Below are 7,928 nucleotides of genomic sequence, written 5' to 3'. Positions count from 1 at the left end.
CTGCAAAAATCCTGGAACTTGCGCTATGCTCCTTTTTAAGCAATGTTGGCTGCATCAAGTTGACTTTGCAGCAATCTCTCATTCTGAGCAAGCATGAGGCGACAGTGGAAAGGAACTTCTCCCTTTTTAGTAAGAAAGAAACCATCAGCAGAACCGCGTCTGGCCTTTTAGGGCAACTGGCTTTGGTAAGAAACACAGAAGCACTGGTCCCAAGGGGTACTCCCTATGGGAATGGGAAACAGATATTACATATAGTTTCTGGCAGCCAGGAGTACTTTCTAGAGCAAAGAAAATAAACAGGGTACAAAGAAATAATAGCACCAATAGCGTGCCAAGACTAAGTTCAGGAAAGATAAATAATTGAACACCAAAGCATGAAGCTGAGAGAGTCTGACTGCAACTACTCTGCTCAGGAAAGGGATGTACTTAGCGTATAATTTACAGAAAGGCATGGAATGGGTGGTTGGGTACAAGGGGATGTATCTTACCCACTGTTTTATACCTTAGGTCTGCTGGGGGAAAACAATAGTCACAGAGCTGAAACGGTGAGCCAGGATCATGAGATAAAGGCAAAGTCACCACATGTAGAACATTTTGTGTAAGCTAACAATCATGCAGGACCAAAGACCATCTTGGCTTAGGTTCACTAAAGGGCATGTCCTTCCAGCAAACAATTCGGAGGAGATGTTTGGACATCATATGTATTCTGGTCAAAACAAACACAATATCCACAACCTACACCTCCCACATTGGTGGACGTATGACGATTTCAGCGTTGTTTGCAGCCACGGGATCTGAGCACCTTGCAGTCTTTGAGTCCACCATTGTTGCAAATGTGAGGCCATCTGTTCGCCAGCTAAAGCTTGAACAGTGATACCGAATCTTGAAGGAATCACCGTGTTGCGCCGGCCCAGTAAAAGTACAGTTACTCACAAAGATAATTTAACAGAAGGCGCAGAATAAAGAAAATTTGCTCCACAAAGAAAGTGAGACAGTTAAGGTCATACTTAAATGTGGCGCTGCTAAAGATGCTTCTACAGGCTGTTGAATCATCCCCTCAGGGTGTCTCATTACAGTTTAGGTGTTTTTCACGAAATTATTGGTGGACAGATTTGCTTTTAGACGTTGCGAACAATTGCATCGCCTTTAGACAAGATCCAAATCTGGGCTCTGTGCCACTAGATGATTAACACCCCTTTGGTCCTAATTCAGAAACTGCAAAAGGAAAGTGGAGACGAATAAGTTGAGAAGAGAAAGTTTGGGCTAAGTTTTCAAAGGGCATTTTAGCGAGTGCGGCTCACGTCTGAGGCGCTAGGTGCGATTTTGTTTGGGTGGAAATTGGAGAGTGGTTCGGCGTCGTGTGTTTCCCAGCCCTTCGCGCGGTGGAAAGAAAGGGGGATATCTTTTCTTAACAACAAACACATCGCATTCTGCTAAGTTATGTTACAACATTGCCTTTGAGCCAAAGCTGTGATGTAAGTTATCGGGTCCTTTCCTCACCGTTACGTGAGTCAGGCCTGTTTAGACACCGAGACGCAGCAGCTTAGCCTCGGGTCGACTGCTAAGACTTCACAAACATATGCAGAACACAACTGCCAACAAACAGCTGAATGAAAAGCATGCAGTCTTTCATCAGTCTTCCACCTCACTCAACGCCATTTATACCTGTGTCACAGTTAACATGTACTGAGAAGCACTCCCACATTTGGCTGTTTGAGTGGGTAGCATTTGGCCGCTCAGCCGTGGACATCTTCACACCCACCCTTCTTATCTTTTTCTCTCTCTTTTTTTTTTTTTTCCGGATATGCAGTAATGCCAGTTACCGTGTGAGTGGGCTAGTGCGGAGAAAAAGAGGGGGGGAAAGTTGGCCGCAGCTACATTTGCCATCAGCCCACACAGAATTATTCTATGTGATGATATAAATCTTATTTAATGATGTGATAGCGGGCAGGTTCTGCCAGACGCCATGAAAGGAGCGAGGTGTTTGCGTACACCTGGAGAAGCGAAGACCTCTCGGGGAGGTGGATGTGTTCACGCACACGAGAGGTCCGTCTCTGCTAGAGAGGGTGAAAGCCATGTCGAGACGGTGCCAGTGTTTATTTGAGCCCACACCATCCGATAATTTGACTCTTTGAACACAAGCTTGTCCTAGATTCGTATCTGCTGTATTAGTGAGCAGGCTTTCACCCCCCTGGTGGGAGCAACAACCAGGATGTGTCTGGTTTTCACCGTCTGCGAGCAGCTGATGGTAGGTGATCCATTTTTGCCTGCAGATAAACTGTGATTAGGGGTTTGGAGTAACAGGGTTCCTGTGTGTGCAAAGGATGAAACTCTAAATAGTTTTTTTAGACATCAAGTCGGCGTGAGACTATTAAGCCCATCACCCTTGTTTGATTAGATAACCATCTTGTGTCATCCCATAAGTAGAGATGCACCGATTCTATGAGCGAAGCCGATCCAGCATTCCGATCCGGTCATATCTTTTTTTATTATTAATTTCGTACACTGCGATCTAATCACTTCAATTTTATGTTTTGAACGCCGGTTACGTCATCACGCACAGCAGCTAGCGATAAGCAAACACAGTGCCAGGTCTGCTATTTGGAAACATTTCAAACTTGATACGGCAGCAAGTCTGACTGCAACACGCAATATCTGCAACGCGAAAATTGCAAGGGATGGTGATAAATTTGGTCAATTCAACACCACAAACTAAATGAGCACCTCCAACAGCACCTTGCTGAAGAGCACGCTAATATTTTTTTTTAACAACGTTTACGTCAAATCTGATGCTTTCACTCACATGCCAAGCTATACGGTTCATTCATTCAACACTAGTATCGATCGGTATCGGGTATCGTCCGATACGCTCAGCCTGGGTATCGGATCGGACTGGGTGGGGAAAAAACTGGATCGGTGCAGCTCTACTCATAGGTTGCTATGTTTAGCCAGAAGAGCCCTTAAACTGTTGAAATCTCTCAAAGTGATCTGCTGTGAAAAAAAATTGCTTGTTTTTGGCTTTTCTTTTTGTCCCACTTAAATATTTCAGATCATCAAATTAGATTTCGGTATCGGATAACCAGGGTGAAAACAAAATAAAGTTTTCAAATAATAGTTTCATTCCTTAAAGGAAAAAAGTTATCCAAACTTTTTCACAGTTCTACAAGAGTGCAGCTGTACACCCCCAGGTTCCTTTTTTAAAAAAAAAGGTATTCTCAAGTCCTTGATGTGCACCAAAGTGGGAGGGCCACTTTTATTATGATGATGATTTTCTTCCTTTCTAAAGAGTGTCTACCTCCAGATTCAACTTTTGTTTGTTTAGTACTGCAATAAATGCATGACGCTCACTAATTACTTCCCCTTGCAAAAATGTATTCAGTGGCGTTTGGCTTTCTTCTGCGCATAAATTTGGATGCCTCCTAAGTCCACATCTCAGGGCTATTGTTTTAGATGAGCTGAGCCTGTGTGATTTCACACCAACTGGAACTTGTTTCTAGTCGCGGCGTGTAGGTAATGATGACGGCAGCGCTTCCAGTAACCACAACAAAAGCGTTCGGAGCAAATAAGGATAGTGTCAACTCATTATGCCGTATTAGGACGTTGCATAATAACTCCAAGCGAGCAAATCTACTTCATTAGTTATTTATTCTGTCATGTGTGTTTTCTGCGATACGGCGTGCCTACATGAGCGGCTGGGTGATTGTGAAGCGACCAGGCAGCTGATTCGAAGACAGAAAGCAAAGGTAATGAGAGGCCATGAACACACTGTGGAGGAATCATCCTGCAGCAGGTGCATCTTCCGGATCTTTCTCTCAAGGCACACATGCAGGATTAGCTGTTTTACACCCACAGACGCACACATGCATGAATCACTGCCTCTCACACATGCACACGCAACGTCCCCGTTCGAGACATGCTGATGGAAAATGACGGATGTTTCATAAGCAAAACAAGGTTGTTGTTTTTTTTTTTTTTTTTCATTATCTCGGTGTCACCGCTGTTAGATTTGACTCAGTGTTACAGCATTGTCATGTAAGTACTATATTCGAGTGGTAGTTACACAACTCAATCACCCTTATTGCATCTTAAAAACCCAAAAATATCAATAAAGCGCCCCCACTGCTTCAGCATACCGCTGTTGGAGGAAGAAAAAAAAAGATGCTATGCTCTGTCAACCCAAATCCAGCTTTGGAAAGCCTCAATTCCCACCTCTCCAATTCAGCTTTCTCAACTCATCCTCCTCCTCACACTCCCACTCACACTCATAATCCATAATGTTTTGTTTCGCTGCTACACCGATGACATCCAGCCGAATTTTCCCACAGAAACCTGACGATCTGAAAAGCTCTTTGCTCCCTTAGGTACAGGACGTTCTAGGACGAGAACCAGCTCGAGCGGAGATGTTTTTAACTGACCGTTCATCCAATTAAAGCACCGACATGCGTCCTTTCACAAATACATTTAATTCAACATACTTAATGGCTGCTTTTGATCATTTCTTCGGCTTTGATCTGGCTTTGATCTGGATTTCTGCTCTGGTTATGACAAACATGTAGAAGCTCCTTTATGAAGGGGGAGATTAAGTAAATGCATATCTTCGGTTTCAGGAAATTACCACCTGATTGCAAGGTAACTTGGGTTTTAGGAGTCCGGTTTGTCAGGATCGTAGAATCAGCTTTTTTTTTTTTTATCTATACTGCGTAAGAACTGAAAAAGTCTTTCTCCAGACTCATGGACCCTGATTTCCAAATACAATTTAAAATCTTTCAAGTTTCATCCTAAATGAGGACTTTGGACCTGTGAGCAGCAGTCCAGTCCTTTTTCTCTGGTTAAGGAGTGGCTTAACACAAATAATTGTACAATGGTATGCACCTCATGTCTTGACTGTATCTCTGTGTGGTGTGGTGGCTTTGTGAATCTCCCCAATTGAGCCTTGCTTTACAATCCTTTCATCCCTGCATTTATCACTGTTGGTAGTGCAATTTTTATTCCTGCCAAGTTTTTCCTTCCACTTAACTTCCTATGAATATGCCTATGCCTTCATACAGTATTTTGTTACCACCCCCCCCCCTGTTTAGTTATGACCTTTAGTGGCTTGTGGAGGGCATCAATGACTATCTGTTAGGCGAGTATCATGCCAGCAGTCTTCTCCATGACAGGAATCTCTGAAGTTGTGGCCTCATGAGGAGGCACTTGAAGTAGAAACTGGGGCAGTTAAGGGAATAATTAGAGTTAAACTCTAAAATAAATGTCTGGTTTTTCACTGGGAATCGATGGTCAAAGGGAATGCCACTACTTGTGAAAAACGAATACCTGGGGGAAAATAAAGCAAACCGAGAAGAGGGAAGCGAATGTATGCTTCAGCCGATCACTGAATAAAATCCTACTTGCATGGCATGATATTAGTGTGACTGTGTACGCCATAACGTAACATTCCTGTATTGAAAACCCTTTTTATCATTCTTATTTGTATGTATTAACATTTTCTGAGAAATCTAATTTTGTTTTTTCATTACCTGTATGCCCTAATGAGCAAAATTAAAATAAATACCCACTTAAACTCCAACAATATGTAATAAACGTATTTGTAAATTTCACTTTTTAATTGGAATTACTGATGTTAACCGTTTGATTAAAATTCTCATTATTGAGATGCAACTATATGACATCAGTTGAAGCCAGTCAGTATTTAGGTTGGTCAATTGTTGGTTTATGGAAAAATAAGAGCCAAGTCAAAGTTAGTTTATATTTCAGTTTGACTATGAAACTGTGGTCGATAGCACCACCTTTTGGTGGCTAGTAGATATGGCAACTGAATAAACTTTTACCGTTTTGTTGTTGTTTTATTTTGTGGCACAAGCAGATTTTGTTCAAAGTAATTTAACAGGAAATGGGCAGACGGAGAAGGCAAAAGGAAGGGAATTGTACACAAAATAATGAAACCGAAGGCAACTCTACCAGCTGTTTGGACACAAGCTAGCATTAGCACTGCAGCACAGCTAGCTTCTACAGGAAGCCAGAAAAACAGCAATGTAGGATTCTAATCAAAAATAAAGCAAATAAATAATTTCTCATTTCTTTTAACCTGTGATTACTGTCACCCTGACATTTATTGTAAAGCGTATGTTTCTTGGTGTTAATGATGAAAATGATTATTAGCCGCGAGTCACATACTAGCATCGTTTGCTAATTGAGAAAGTCTCTGGGGATAGGTTGCATTCCCATGCACCGAGTTATGGGCGATTCTTTTTTTTGTACATTGCACATTTTGCTAAATGAAGATATCACTTGTATCTTTTGACGCCTTTTCAACAAAACAAGGAATCCATGTATAGATTATTTCCACCAAAATGATTAATAAATCTTAACGCTATATAGGCCATGACCACAAAAGCCACAGTCGAGTATAAACCGAACCATTAGAAGGGAAATAATTATTAGGGGAGGTATTTTCTTGGTGTTGTGATTGCAGGGTCATTATGCTCTCCCTAATGAAACAAACCAGCGGAGAGCCTCCATCTCGACTGTAGCCGTTATCATCACCCTTCAGAGAATATAAAAAGGAAAACACTTCAGCAGCAGGCTAATTAAAACCAGAGAGGTCTGGATGAGGAGGCCAAACAGCCCACACAGGTGGCGAGCGCACCAGTGTGTGTGTGTGTGTGTAAAGCACTGCCCTGCATCATGTTTATGCATGTCTGCGTGACAGTAGGTGTGTGTGAGGAAGCAATTCATGCTTTTTCTTCTGTTATTATTATGAGTGGGTGTGCGTGAGAGGCAGTGAAGGAGGATGCGGAGTGTGTGTTCTCCGTTCCTTTTTAATGGCTTCTGCTGTCGCCTCGTTCCCCCGCCTTCACCGCTGTCAGGAAGGACCCGGCTTTCATCTGACAGGACCCTGCTCAAATAGGCCATTGGTGCTCCATAATTAGTTCAAATGTCGAAGTCGGTGAATAATTGATGACCGGGGACGAGTAGGGAGGAAGACATTTCACATCAACAATTTTTTTTTTTTTTTTAAAGGACAGCTGGTGCTGTGAGGTTCCCACCACAGACATGAATCTCTGGAGTTGAGGCCACAAGAGGATGCACTTGGAGCAGAAACTGTGGTAGTAAAGGGAATAATTACAGAGTTAAACTGCGAAATAAATGTCTTGTATTTCACCGGGAACAGCTGGCCAAGGGGAATGCCAGTGCTTGTGAAAAACAGATACCTGGGCAAAAATAAAGCAAACCGTAGCAAGAAGACAGAGGTTAATTTATGCTGCTGCCAATCACTGAATATAATTGCAATAGCATGGTATAATAGCAGCTCAGGCCTAGTCATTTTCCCCCTCCGGCTCTATCTCAGGTACTTAGAGAGGTTCCCATCAGCTCCTGATTTTTCAAGAGAGACCTCTCAGACAGAAATGACAATGGACTTTCAATGGCTTATAATTATGCCACTTTCCTGCACAATTTCCTGCCCGTCATTTGCATTAAGACTCATACGGGTGAAAGTGAGCCACACGCTGCTCTGCGAAAGCCCTCGGATCGGCCCCATACCTCAAATTACCAGGTGCCGTGACGCTTCTTGGAATGTCTCTGCTCCCCCCGCTGCTGTCCTAAAGTTATCCGACTCTGTTAATTGGATGGATGACGTCCAAAGTTTGTGACTGAGGATCACAAGGTGTGCGGAGAGGCACCTCGGATTTGTGCCACGAAAATCAGCAGTCCCTGTTTCCCTCCCCAAGGTTATTCAACATTGCATCTTGTTTTCTCAACAAAAAAAAAATCTAACATCCTTTGAAAAAAAAAAGAAATAACACAAAAAAAGAGGATGCTGCATGTGTTGATCTGCTCTAGGTGGCGTCAAGGGCCAAAGGTAACACTGCCATCTAGTGGCCATGAGGGGAAAAGATCAACAGGGCTGAAAACTTTTATCTTTAAAC

This window comes from Fundulus heteroclitus, chromosome 24, assembly GCF_011125445.2.
Source record: "Fundulus heteroclitus isolate FHET01 chromosome 24, MU-UCD_Fhet_4.1, whole genome shotgun sequence".
NCBI lineage: Eukaryota > Metazoa > Chordata > Actinopteri > Cyprinodontiformes > Fundulidae > Fundulus > Fundulus heteroclitus.
This window is presented reverse-complemented; position numbering follows the sequence as displayed.